The 13271-nt window shown below is 46.2% G+C and overlaps 8 non-coding genes across 8 annotated transcripts; all 8 read left to right on the top strand.

Moving 5' to 3' along the window:
* The first annotated feature begins 1387 nt into the window (after positions 1-1387).
* Positions 1388-1460, top strand: trnav-uac (transfer RNA valine (anticodon UAC)). Its single transcript has one exon. It is a non-coding gene; the product is annotated as a tRNA-Val (tRNA).
* Positions 1461-2915: 1455 nt separating this feature from the next.
* Positions 2916-2988, top strand: trnar-acg (transfer RNA arginine (anticodon ACG)). The gene has a single exon. It is a non-coding gene; the product is annotated as a tRNA-Arg (tRNA).
* A 907-nt stretch (positions 2989-3895) lies between these two features.
* On the top strand, positions 3896-3968 carry trnav-uac (transfer RNA valine (anticodon UAC)). Its single transcript has one exon. It is a non-coding gene; the product is annotated as a tRNA-Val (tRNA).
* Positions 3969-6403: 2435 nt separating this feature from the next.
* On the top strand, positions 6404-6476 carry trnav-uac (transfer RNA valine (anticodon UAC)). Its single transcript has one exon. It is a non-coding gene; the product is annotated as a tRNA-Val (tRNA).
* A 1455-nt stretch (positions 6477-7931) lies between these two features.
* trnar-acg (transfer RNA arginine (anticodon ACG)) lies at positions 7932-8004 on the top strand. Its single transcript has one exon. It is a non-coding gene; the product is annotated as a tRNA-Arg (tRNA).
* Positions 8005-8911: 907 nt separating this feature from the next.
* Positions 8912-8984, top strand: trnav-uac (transfer RNA valine (anticodon UAC)). The gene has a single exon. It is a non-coding gene; the product is annotated as a tRNA-Val (tRNA).
* Positions 8985-10439: 1455 nt separating this feature from the next.
* On the top strand, positions 10440-10512 carry trnar-acg (transfer RNA arginine (anticodon ACG)). The gene has a single exon. It is a non-coding gene; the product is annotated as a tRNA-Arg (tRNA).
* A 2422-nt stretch (positions 10513-12934) lies between these two features.
* Positions 12935-13007, top strand: trnar-acg (transfer RNA arginine (anticodon ACG)). The gene has a single exon. It is a non-coding gene; the product is annotated as a tRNA-Arg (tRNA).
* Positions 13008-13271: the final 264 nt, after the last annotated feature.

Consider the following 13271-nt stretch of genomic DNA (forward strand, 5'->3'; position numbering starts at 1 on the left):
GCGACAGGGATCAGATTGCTCAAGTAGGATGGTATGGGCTGGGGGAGGGGGGCAATGCTGAGGGTAAAACATATCAATGCAAGGAATTAAAATAAGATGATGGATACAGATGGTGGAGGGGGAAGAAGCAGATGGTGGAGGGGGAAGAGAGGTTACACAGTCTGATGTTGTTGAACTGAATAAAATGAAACATACAGAGAGCTGCCTGAATCTACTGGAATAAGTCAATAGAAGTAAGTGAATATCCACACATAGACAAGCTTTTAGAAAATGTCTTGATTGTCTCGGGAACGTATTGGTTCCCTGCTGTGTGAGCTCAGCTTCTCAAAGGAAACCCAATGTGAATGAATCCCGCCGAATGCGCCACAGAGGCTCAACAAGGAATAGCAAAATGCATGCACCCGGCTGGGCCAGTGGCGCAATGGATAACGCGTCTGACTACGAATCAGGAGATTCTAAGTTCTACTCCTGGCTGGCTCGGAATTCGAACTTTTGGCGTGCGCTTTAACTCACTGGGTGGGACAGCTGATTCTTGATGCAGAGCAAAGTGAGCAGAACGTCTTCAATTCTCGTATCGAAAGTTGATCCGACATCTGCGGAAGATACTGGAACAACTCAGCGAGTCAGGCGGCATTTGTCGACAGGACAACACAGCTCGTCTTTCACCATCACTTTTCATTAAAACCGGGACGGGTTAGAAATGTCGGACGTTTTAACCAAGTCAAATCCCGGTGGGAGCAAGCAGAATAACAGGAAAGCGCTCTGACAGGGTGCAAGTCAGGAGAGATTAAATGAGAAAAGGCCTAGGGTTCCCTGGCCACAGAGTGAGGTGAGCATCGAATGAGAGAATAATTACACCACAGTATGAGGCCATTCCAGCCGCTGTGTCTGTGCCAGCTCTCAGCAACTACCGCCCGGATACAAAGACGAAGTGGAAACAAGATTCAAACCCAAATCTGCGATGGTAGTACACACAGAATGGGGGCAGCATTTACGGTGTGAGACGGTTGCACACACTATGAGTGTGAAAGCTGTATTGAGCCCAGTGGAAAGATGCGCTGCTGTTCCTCGAGTGTTTGTTGAGCTTCTTTGGAACATTTCAGGAGGCCGAGGTCCGGAAGGTCAGCGTTAAGATGCAGCTCTCCAGTCAGTTCAATTCTCCACTTTGGCTCTGTGGATTAGTTGGGTCACGTCCCTGTGAAGTTAACGCAGATCATGTTAAGTTCGATCTAATTTCTACATCTCGTGGTTTTATATGTTGAAACATCTGTTTTTGAAAGAAACAGCAGTCGTCTTGTAATAAGTGGCCTAGCCTCTCAGCCTCACCATGCGAATCTGCAGCAACACAGTGAGGTTGCACATTGTACACGTCCGTTGATTGCCAGCTGTTTCTGTAGTGTAGTGGTTATCACATTCGCCTTACACGCGAAAGGTCCCCGGTTCGAAACCGGGCAGAAACATCTCGAACTTCCAGTTTAGTCTGTTGCTGACTATTGCCGCAATCTCGTAACTGGTCTTCATCAACGAGGAATAGCAAAATGCATGCACCCGTCTGGTTGTGGTTATTTACGAAAGCCCTGCATTCTCAATTTAACTTCCACTTCAAGCAAAACATAACTTATCTTCAGGTCTGTAAAGTTCGATTCCTGATTGTTTTATAAGTTGAGACATCGGTTTTAAAGAAACGGCTGTCTTCTTGTAATAAGTGACATGGCCTCTCAGACGAACCATGAGAAGCTGCAGCAACACAGTGAGGTTGAACATTGCACAAGTCCAATGATTACTGCACCGCCAGCGGTTTCTGTAGTGTAGTGGTTAGCACATTCCCCTAACATGCGAAAGGTCCCCGGGGCCATACCGGGTAGAAACATCAAGTGCTTCTCATGTTGTGTGAGGAATGTTTGCACAAAGTACTTTTGTTCCCCCATCTCGTATGTTCGAGGATTATGAGGTTTAGACTCTCATGAGCCACTAAAATAAATTCCACATTAAGTCACAAGCACTGAATTTTCGACAGGCAATGAGAAGAAAAGGACCTTCCTATTTTGGATATTCGGAGCTAGTTCATCCACAACAGAATTTCATGCATTTACAAATGCAGATAAACATACTTATTCACCATCTCAAACATGTCTAAATGAACGACAAATGCAACTTACTGCGGATGCTTCATTCTGAAACAAAAACAGAACATACTGGACAATCTCAGCAGGACTGACAACCTCTGTGGAGCGAGATGGCAGCGGTCGTTCCGGGCCTGGGTGACTCTTTGTCAAAGCTGGAGAACTGGAAATGGGGTCAGATTCAGACTAATGTGGATGGGGCGGGGTTGGCGTGCCCTATTGGGCCTCGATAGAGTGGTCAGCAATAGGTGGAAAATGACGAAAATGTCTCGGACAGAAAGAAAAAGGGAATGTAAATGAGGCTAATCAAGGTGCTGATAGTGGCGCCTCAAGAGATCAGAATGTGTTAATCGCAGAAAGTAAGCAGTGTGTCAGCGAACAATTGGCGACAGGGATCAGATTGCTCAAGTAGGATGGTATGGGCTGGGGGAGGGGGGCAATGCTGAGGGTAAAACATATCAATGCAAGGAATTAAAATAAGATGATGGATACAGATGGTGGAGGGGGAAGAAGCAGATGATGGAGGGGGAAGAGAGGTTACACAGTCTGATGTTGTTGAACTGAATAAAATGAAACATACAGAGAGCTGCCTGAATCTACTGGAATAAGTCAATAGAAGTAAGTGAATATCCACACATAGACAAGCTTTTAGAAAATGTCTTGATTGTCTCGGGAACGTATTGGTTCCCTGCTGTGTGAGCTCAGCTTCTCAAAGGAAACCCAATGTGAATGAATCCCGCCGAATGCGCCACAGAGGCTCAACAAGGAATAGCAAAATGCATGCACCCGGCTGGGCCAGTGGCGCAATGGATAACGCGTCTGACTACGAATCAGGAGATTCTAAGTTCGACTCCTGGCTGGCTCGGAATTCGAACTTTTGGCGTGCGCTTTAACTCACTGGGTGGGACAGCTGATTCTTGATGCAGAGCAAAGTGAGCAGAACGTCTTCAATTCTCGTATCGAAAGTTGATCCGACATCTGCGGAAGATACTGGAACAACTCAGCGAGTCAGGCGGCATTTGTCGACAGGACAACACAGCTCGTCTTTCACCATCACTTTTCATTAAAACCGGGACGGGTTAGAAATGTCGGACGTTTTAGCCAAGTCAAATCCCGGTGGGAGCAAACAGAATAACAGGAAAGCGCTCTGACAGGGTGCAAGTCAGGAGAGATTAAATGAGAAAAGGCCTAGGGTTCCCTGGCCACAGAGTGAGGTGAGCATCGAATGAGAGAATAATTACACCACAGTATGAGGCCATTCCAGCCGCTGTGTCTGTGCCAGCTCTCAGCAACTACCGCCCGGATACAAAGACGAAGTGGAAACAAGATTCAAACCCAAATCTGCGATGGTAGTACACACAGAATGGGGGCAGCATTTACGGTGTGAGACGGTTGCACACACTATGAGTGTGAAAGCTGTATTGAGCCCAGTGGAAAGATGCGCTGCTGTTCCTCGAGTGTTTGTTGAGCTTCTTTGGAACATTTCAGGAGGCCGAGGTCCGGGAGGTCAGCGTTAAGATGCAGCTCTCCAGTCAGTTCAATTCTCCACTTTGGCTCTGTGGATTAGTTGGGTCACGTCCCTGTGAAGTTAACGCAGATCATGTTAAGTTCGATCTAATTTCTACATCTCGTGGTTTTATATGTTGAAACATCTGTTTTTGAAAGAAACAGCAGTCGTCTTGTAATAAGTGGCCTAGCCTCTCAGCCTCACCATGCGAATCTGCAGCAACACAGTGAGGTTGCACATTGTACACGTCCGTTGATTGCCAGCTGTTTCTGTAGTGTAGTGGTTATCACATTCGCCTTACACGCGAAAGGTCCCCGGTTCGAAACCGGGCAGAAACATCTCGAACTTCCAGTTTAGTCTGTTGCTGACTATTGCCGCAATCTCGTAACTGGTCTTCATCAACGAGAAATAGCAAAATGCATGCACCCGTCTGGTTGTGGTTATTTACGAAAGCCCTGCATTCTCAATTTAACTTCCACTTCAAGCAAAACATAACTTATCTTCAGGTCTGTAAAGTTCGATTCCTGATTGTTTTATAAGTTGAGACATCGGTTTTAAAGAAACGGCTGTCTTCTTGTAATAAGTGACATGGCCTCTCAGACGAACCATGAGAAGCTGCAGCAACACAGTGAGGTTGAACATTGCACAAGTCCAATGATTACTGCACCGCCAGCGGTTTCTGTAGTGTAGTGGTTAGCACATTCCCCTAACATGCGAAAGGTCCCCGGGGCCATACCAGGTAGAAACATCAAGTGCTTCTCATGTTGTGTGAGGAATGTTTGCACAAAGTACTTTTGTTCCCCCATCTCGTATGTTCGAGGATTATGAGGTTTAGACTCTCATGAGCCACTAAAATAAATTCCACATTAAGTCACAAGCACTGAATTTTCGACAGGCAATGAGAAAAAAAGGACCTTCCTATTTTGGATATTCGGAGCTAGTTCATCCACAACAGAATTTCATGCATTTACAAATGCAGATAAACATACTTATTCACCATCTCAAACATGTCTAAATGAACGACAAATGCAACTTACTGCGGATGCTTCATTCTGAAACAAAAACAGAACATACTGGACAATCTCAGCAGGACTGACAGCCTCTGTGGAGCGAGATGGCAGCGGTCGTTCCGGGCCTGGGTGACTCTTTGTCAAAGCTGGAGAACTGGAAATGGGGTCAGATTCAGACTAATGTGGATGGGGCGGGGTTGGCGTGCCCTATTGGGCCTCGATAGAGTGGTCAGCAATAGGTGGAAAATGACGAAAATGTCTCGGACAGAAAGAAAAAGGGAATGTAAATGAGGCTAATCAAGGTGCTGATAGTGGCGCCTCAAGAGATCAGAATGTGTTAATCGCAGAAAGTAAGCAGTGTGTCAGCGAACAATTGGCGACAGGGATCAGATTGCTCAAGTAGGATGGTATGGGCTGGGGGAGGGGGGCAATGCTGAGGGTAAAACATATCAATGCAAGGAATTAAAATAAGATGATGGATACAGATGGTGGAGGGGGAAGAAGCAGATGGTGGAGGGGGAAGAGAGGTTACACAGTCTGATGTTGTTGAACTGAATAAAATGAAACATACAGAGAGCTGCCTGAATCTACTGGAATAAGTCAATAGAAGTAAGTGAATATCCACACATAGACAAGCTTTTAGAAAATGTCTTGATTGTCTCGGGAACGTATTGGTTCCCTGCTGTGTGAGCTCAGCTTCTCAAAGGAAACCCAATGTGAATGAATCCCGCCGAATGCGCCACAGAGGCTCAACAAGGAATAGCAAAATGCATGCACCCGGCTGGGCCAGTGGCGCAATGGATAACGCGTCTGACTACGATTCAGGAGATTCTAAGTTCGACTCCTGGCTGGCTCGGAATTCGAACTTTTGGCGTGCGCTTTAACTCACTGGGTGGGACAGCTGATTCTTGATGCAGAGCAAAGTGAGCAGAACGTCTTCAATTCTCGTATCGAAAGTTGATCCGACATCTGCGGAAGATACTGGAACAACTCAGCGAGTCAGGCGGCATTTGTCGACAGGACAACACAGCTCGTCTTTCACCATCACTTTTCATTAAAACCGGGACGGGTTAGAAATGTCGGACGTTTTAACCAAGTCAAATCCCGGTGGGAGCAAGCAGAATAACAGGAAAGCGCTCTGACAGGGTGCAAGTCAGGAGAGATTAAATGAGAAAAGGCCTAGGGTTCCCTGGCCACAGAGTGAGGTGAGCATCGAATGAGAGAATAATTACACCACAGTATGAGGCCATTCCAGCCGCTGTGTCTGTGCCAGCTCTCAGCAACTACCGCCCGGATACAAAGACGAAGTGGAAACAAGATTCAAACCCAAATCTGCGATGGTAGTACACACAGAATGGGGGCAGCATTTACGGTGTGAGACGGTTGCACACACTATGAGTGTGAAAGCTGTATTGAGCCCAGTGGAAAGATGCGCTGCTGTTCCTCGAGTGTTTGTTGAGCTTCTTTGGAACATTTCAGGAGGCCGAGGTCCGGAAGGTCAGCGTTAAGATGCAGCTCTCCAGTCAGTTCAATTCTCCACTTTGGCTCTGTGGATTAGTTGGGTCACGTCCCTGTGAAGTTAACGCAGATCATGTTAAGTTCGATCTAATTTCTACATCTCGTGGTTTTATATGTTGAAACATCTGTTTTTGAAAGAAACAGCAGTCGTCTTGTAATAAGTGGCCTAGCCTCTCAGCCTCACCATGCGAATCTGCAGCAACACAGTGAGGTTGCACATTGTACACGTCCGTTGATTGCCAGCTGTTTCTGTAGTGTAGTGGTTATCACATTCGCCTTACACGCGAAAGGTCCCCGGTTCGAAACCGGGCAGAAACATCTCGAACTTCCAGTTTAGTCTGTTGCTGACTATTGCCGCAATCTCGTAACTGGTCTTCATCAACGAGGAATAGCAAAATGCATGCACCCGTCTGGTTGTGGTTATTTACGAAAGCCCTGCATTCTCAATTTAACTTCCACTTCAAGCAAAACATAACTTATCTTCAGGTCTGTAAAGTTCGATTCCTGATTGTTTTATAAGTTGAGACATCGGTTTTAAAGAAACGGCTGTCTTCTTGTAATAAGTGACATGGCCTCTCAGACGAACCATGAGAAGCTGCAGCAACACAGTGAGGTTGAACATTGCACAAGTCCAATGATTACTGCACCGCCAGCGGTTTCTGTAGTGTAGTGGTTAGCACATTCCCCTAACATGCGAAAGGTCCCCGGGGCCATACCGGGTAGAAACATCAAGTGCTTCTCATGTTGTGTGAGGAATGTTTGCACAAAGTACTTTTGTTCCCCCATCTCGTATGTTCGAGGATTATGAGGTTTAGACTCTCATGAGCCACTAAAATAAATTCCACATTAAGTCACAAGCACTGAATTTTCGACAGGCAATGAGAAGAAAAGGACCTTCCTATTTTGGATATTCGGAGCTAGTTCATCCACAACAGAATTTCATGCATTTACAAATGCAGATAAACATACTTATTCACCATCTCAAACATGTCTAAATGAACGACAAATGCAACTTACTGCGGATGCTTCATTCTGAAACAAAAACAGAACATACTGGACAATCTCAGCAGGACTGACAGCCTCTGTGGAGCGAGATGGCAGCGGTCGTTCCGGGCCTGGGTGACTCTTTGTCAAAGCTGGAGAACTGGAAATGGGGTCAGATTCAGACTAATGTGGATGGGGCGGGGTTGGCGTGCCCTATTGGGCCTCGATAGAGTGGTCAGCAATAGGTGGAAAATGACGAAAATGTCTCGGACAGAAAGAAAAAGGGAATGTAAATGAGGCTAATCAAGGTGCTGATAGTGGCGCCTCAAGAGATCAGAATGTGTTAATCGCAGAAAGTAAGCAGTGTGTCAGCGAACAATTGGCGACAGGGATCAGATTGCTCAAGTAGGATGGTATGGGCTGGGGGAGGGGGGCAATGCTGAGGGTAAAACATATCAATGCAAGGAATTAAAATAAGATGATGGATACAGATGGTGGAGGGGGAAGAAGCAGATGATGGAGGGGGAAGAGAGGTTACACAGTCTGATGTTGTTGAACTGAATAAAATGAAACATACAGAGAGCTGCCTGAATCTACTGGAATAAGTCAATAGAAGTAAGTGAATATCCACACATAGACAAGCTTTTAGAAAATGTCTTGATTGTCTCGGGAACGTATTGGTTCCCTGCTGTGTGAGCTCAGCTTCTCAAAGGAAACCCAATGTGAATGAATCCCGCCGAATGCGCCACAGAGGCTCAACAAGGAATAGCAAAATGCATGCACCCGGCTGGGCCAGTGGCGCAATGGATAACGCGTCTGACTACGAATCAGGAGATTCTAAGTTCGACTCCTGGCTGGCTCGGAATTCGAACTTTTGGCGTGCGCTTTAACTCACTGGGTGGGACAGCTGATTCTTGATGCAGAGCAAAGTGAGCAGAACGTCTTCAATTCTCGTATCGAAAGTTGATCCGACATCTGCGGAAGATACTGGAACAACTCAGCGAGTCAGGCGGCATTTGTCGACAGGACAACACAGCTCGTCTTTCACCATCACTTTTCATTAAAACCGGGACGGGTTAGAAATGTCGGACGTTTTAGCCAAGTCAAATCCCGGTGGGAGCAAACAGAATAACAGGAAAGCGCTCTGACAGGGTGCAAGTCAGGAGAGATTAAATGAGAAAAGGCCTAGGGTTCCCTGGCCACAGAGTGAGGTGAGCATCGAATGAGAGAATAATTACACCACAGTATGAGGCCATTCCAGCCGCTGTGTCTGTGCCAGCTCTCAGCAACTACCGCCCGGATACAAAGACGAAGTGGAAACAAGATTCAAACCCAAATCTGCGATGGTAGTACACACAGAATGGGGGCAGCATTTACGGTGTGAGACGGTTGCACACACTATGAGTGTGAAAGCTGTATTGAGCCCAGTGGAAAGATGCGCTGCTGTTCCTCGAGTGTTTGTTGAGCTTCTTTGGAACATTTCAGGAGGCCGAGGTCCGGGAGGTCAGCGTTAAGATGCAGCTCTCCAGTCAGTTCAATTCTCCACTTTGGCTCTGTGGATTAGTTGGGTCACGTCCCTGTGAAGTTAACGCAGATCATGTTAAGTTCGATCTAATTTCTACATCTCGTGGTTTTATATGTTGAAACATCTGTTTTTGAAAGAAACAGCAGTCGTCTTGTAATAAGTGGCCTAGCCTCTCAGCCTCACCATGCGAATCTGCAGCAACACAGTGAGGTTGCACATTGTACACGTCCGTTGATTGCCAGCTGTTTCTGTAGTGTAGTGGTTATCACATTCGCCTTACACGCGAAAGGTCCCCGGTTCGAAACCGGGCAGAAACATCTCGAACTTCCAGTTTAGTCTGTTGCTGACTATTGCCGCAATCTCGTAACTGGTCTTCATCAACGAGAAATAGCAAAATGCATGCACCCGTCTGGTTGTGGTTATTTACGAAAGCCCTGCATTCTCAATTTAACTTCCACTTCAAGCAAAACATAACTTATCTTCAGGTCTGTAAAGTTCGATTCCTGATTGTTTTATAAGTTGAGACATCGGTTTTAAAGAAACGGCTGTCTTCTTGTAATAAGTGACATGGCCTCTCAGACGAACCATGAGAAGCTGCAGCAACACAGTGAGGTTGAACATTGCACAAGTCCAATGATTACTGCACCGCCAGCGGTTTCTGTAGTGTAGTGGTTAGCACATTCCCCTAACATGCGAAAGGTCCCCGGGGCCATACCAGGTAGAAACATCAAGTGCTTCTCATGTTGTGTGAGGAATGTTTGCACAAAGTACTTTTGTTCCCCCATCTCGTATGTTCGAGGATTATGAGGTTTAGACTCTCATGAGCCACTAAAATAAATTCCACATTAAGTCACAAGCACTGAATTTTCGACAGGCAATGAGAAGAAAAGGACCTTCCTATTTTGGATATTCGGAGCTAGTTCATCCACAACAGAATTTCATGCATTTACAAATGCAGATAAACATACTTATTCACCATCTCAAACATGTCTAAATGAACGACAAATGCAACTTACTGCGGATGCTTCATTCTGAAACAAAAACAGAACATACTGGACAATCTCAGCAGGACTGACAGCCTCTGTGGAGCGAGATGGCAGCGGTCGTTCCGGGCCTGGGTGACTCTTTGTCAAAGCTGGAGAACTGGAAATGGGGTCAGATTCAGACTAATGTGGATGGGGCGGGGTTGGCGTGCCCTATTGGGCCTCGATAGAGTGGTCAGCAATAGGTGGAAAATGACGAAAATGTCTCGGACAGAAAGAAAAAGGGAATGTAAATGAGGCTAATCAAGGTGCTGATAGTGGCGCCTCAAGAGATCAGAATGTGTTAATCGCAGAAAGTAAGCAGTGTGTCAGCGAACAATTGGCGACAGGGATCAGATTGCTCAAGTAGGATGGTATGGGCTGGGGGAGGGGGGCAATGCTGAGGGTAAAACATATCAATGCAAGGAATTAAAATAAGATGATGGATACAGATGGTGGAGGGGGAAGAAGCAGATGGTGGAGGGGGAAGAGAGGTTACACAGTCTGATGTTGTTGAACTGAATAAAATGAAACATACAGAGAGCTGCCTGAATCTACTGGAATAAGTCAATAGAAGTAAGTGAATATCCACACATAGACAAGCTTTTAGAAAATGTCTTGATTGTCTCGGGAACGTATTGGTTCCCTGCTGTGTGAGCTCAGCTTCTCAAAGGAAACCCAATGTGAATGAATCCCGCCGAATGCGCCACAGAGGCTCAACAAGGAATAGCAAAATGCATGCACCCGGCTGGGCCAGTGGCGCAATGGATAACGCGTCTGACTACGAATCAGGAGATTCTAAGTTCGACTCCTGGCTGGCTCGGAATTCGAACTTTTGGCGTGCGCTTTAACTCACTGGGTGGGACAGCTGATTCTTGATGCAGAGCAAAGTGAGCAGAACGTCTTCAATTCTCGTATCGAAAGTTGATCCGACATCTGCGGAAGATACTGGAACAACTCAGCGAGTCAGGCGGCATTTGTCGACAGGACAACACAGCTCGTCTTTCACCATCACTTTTCATTAAAACCGGGACGGGTTAGAAATGTCGGACGTTTTAACCAAGTCAAATCCCGGTGGGAGCAAGCAGAATAACAGGAAAGCGCTCTGACAGGGTGCAAGTCAGGAGAGATTAAATGAGAAAAGGCCTAGGGTTCCCTGGCCACAGAGTGAGGTGAGCATCGAATGAGAGAATAATTACACCACAGTATGAGGCCATTCCAGCCGCTGTGTCTGTGCCAGCTCTCAGCAACTACCGCCCGGATACAAAGAACAAGTGGAAACAAGATTCAAACCCAAATCTGCGATGGAAGTACACACAGAGTGGGGGCAGCATTTACAGTGTGAGACTGTTGCACACACTATGAGTGTGAAAGCTGTATTGAGCCCAGTGGAAAGATGCGCTGCTGTTCCTCGAGTGTTTGTTGAGCTTCTTTGGAACATTTCAGGAGGCCGAGGTCCGGGAGGTCAGCGTTAAGATGCAGCTCTCCAGTCAGTTCAATTCTCCACTTTGGCTCTGTGGATTAGATGGGTCACGTCCCTGTGAAGTTAACGCAGATCATGTTAAGTTCGATCTAATTTCTACATCTCGTGGTTTTATATGTTGAAACATCTGTTTTTGAAAGAAACAGCAGTCGTCTTGTAATAAGTGGCCTAGCCTCTCAGCCTCACCATGCGAATCTGCAGCAACACAGTGAGGTTGCACATTGTACACGTCCGTTGATTGCCAGCTGTTTCTGTAGTGTAGTGGTTATCACATTCGCCTAACACGCGAAAAGTTCGAAACCGAGCAGAAACATCTCGTACTTCCAGTTTAGTCTGTTGCTGACTATTGCCGCAATCTCGTAACTGGTCTTCATCAACGAGGAATAGCAAAATGTATGCATCCGTCTGGTTGTGGTTATTTTCGAAAGCCCTGCCTTCTCAATTTAACTTCCACTTCAAGCATAACTTATCTTCAGGTCTGTAAAGTTCGATTCCTGATTGTTTTATAAGTTGAGACATCGGTTTTAAAGAAACGGCTGTCTTCTTGTAATAAGTGACATGGCCTCTCAGACGAACCATGAGAATCTGCAGCAACACAGTGAGGTTGAACATTGCACAAGTCCATTGATTACTGCACCGCCAGCGGTTTCTGTAGTGTAGTGGTTAGCACATTCCCCTAACATGCGAAAGGTCCCCGGGGCCATACCGGGTAGAAACATCAAGTGCTTCTCATGTTGTGTGAGGAATGTTTGCACAAAGTACTTGTGTTCCCCATCTCGTATGTTCGAGGATTATGAGGATTAGTCTCTCATGAGCCACTAAAATAAATTCCACATTAAGTCACAAGCACTGAATTTTCGACAGGCAATGAGAAGAAAAGGACCTTCTTATTTTGGATATTCGGAGCTAGTTCATCCACAACAGAATTTCATGCATTTACAAATGCAGATAAACATACTTATTCACCATCTCAAACATGTCTAAATGAACGACAAATGCAACTTACTGCGGATGCTTCATTCTGAAACAAAAACAGAACATACTGGACAATCTCAGCAGGACTGACAGCCTCTGTGGAGCGAGATGGCAGCGGTCGTTCCGGGCCTGGGTGACTCTTTGTCAAAGCTGGAGAACTGGAAATGGGGTCAGATTCAGACTAATGTGGATGGGGCGGGGTTGGCGTGCCCTATTGGGCCTCGATAGAGTGGTCAGCAATAGGTGGAAAATGACGAAAATGTCTCGGACAGAAAGAAAAAGGGAATGTAAATGAGGCTAATCAAGGTGCTGATAGTGGCGCCTCAAGAGATCAGAATGTGTTAATCGCAGAAAGTAAGCAGTGTGTCAGCGAACAATTGGCGACAGGGATCAGATTGCTCAAGTAGGATGGTATGGGCTGGGGGAGGGGGGCAATGCTGAGGGTAAAACATATCAATGCAAGGAATTAAAATAAGATGATGGATACAGATGGTGGAGGGGGAAGAAGCAGATGGTGGAGGGGGAAGAGAGGTTACACAGTCTGATGTTGTTGAACTGAATAAAATGAAACATACAGAGAGCTGCCTGAATCTACTGGAATAAGTCAATAGAAGTAAGTGAATATCCACACATAGACAAGCTTTTAGAAAATGTCTTGATTGTCTCGGGAACGTATTGGTTCCCTGCTGTGTGAGCTCAGCTTCTCAAAGGAAACCCAATGTGAATGAATCCCGCCGAATGCGCCACAGAGGCTCAACAAGGAATAGCAAAATGCATGCACCCGGCTGGGCCAGTGGCGCAATGGATAACGCGTCTAACTACGAATCAGGAGATTCTAGGTTCGACTCCTGGCTGGCTCGGAATTCGAACTTTTGGCGTGCGCTTTAACTCACTGGGTGGGACAGCTGATTCTTGATGCAGAGCAAAGTGAGCAGAACGTCTTCAATTCTCGTATCGAAAGTTGATCCGACATCTGCGGAAGATACTGGAACAACTCAGCGAGTCAGGCGGCATTTGTCGACAGGACAACAAAGCACGTCTTTCACCATCACCTTTCATTAAAACCGGGGCGGGTTAGAAATGTCGGACGTTTTAACCAAGTCAAATCCTGGTGAGAGCAAACA

This window comes from Scyliorhinus torazame, chromosome 5, assembly GCF_047496885.1.
Source record: "Scyliorhinus torazame isolate Kashiwa2021f chromosome 5, sScyTor2.1, whole genome shotgun sequence".
NCBI lineage: Eukaryota > Metazoa > Chordata > Chondrichthyes > Carcharhiniformes > Scyliorhinidae > Scyliorhinus > Scyliorhinus torazame.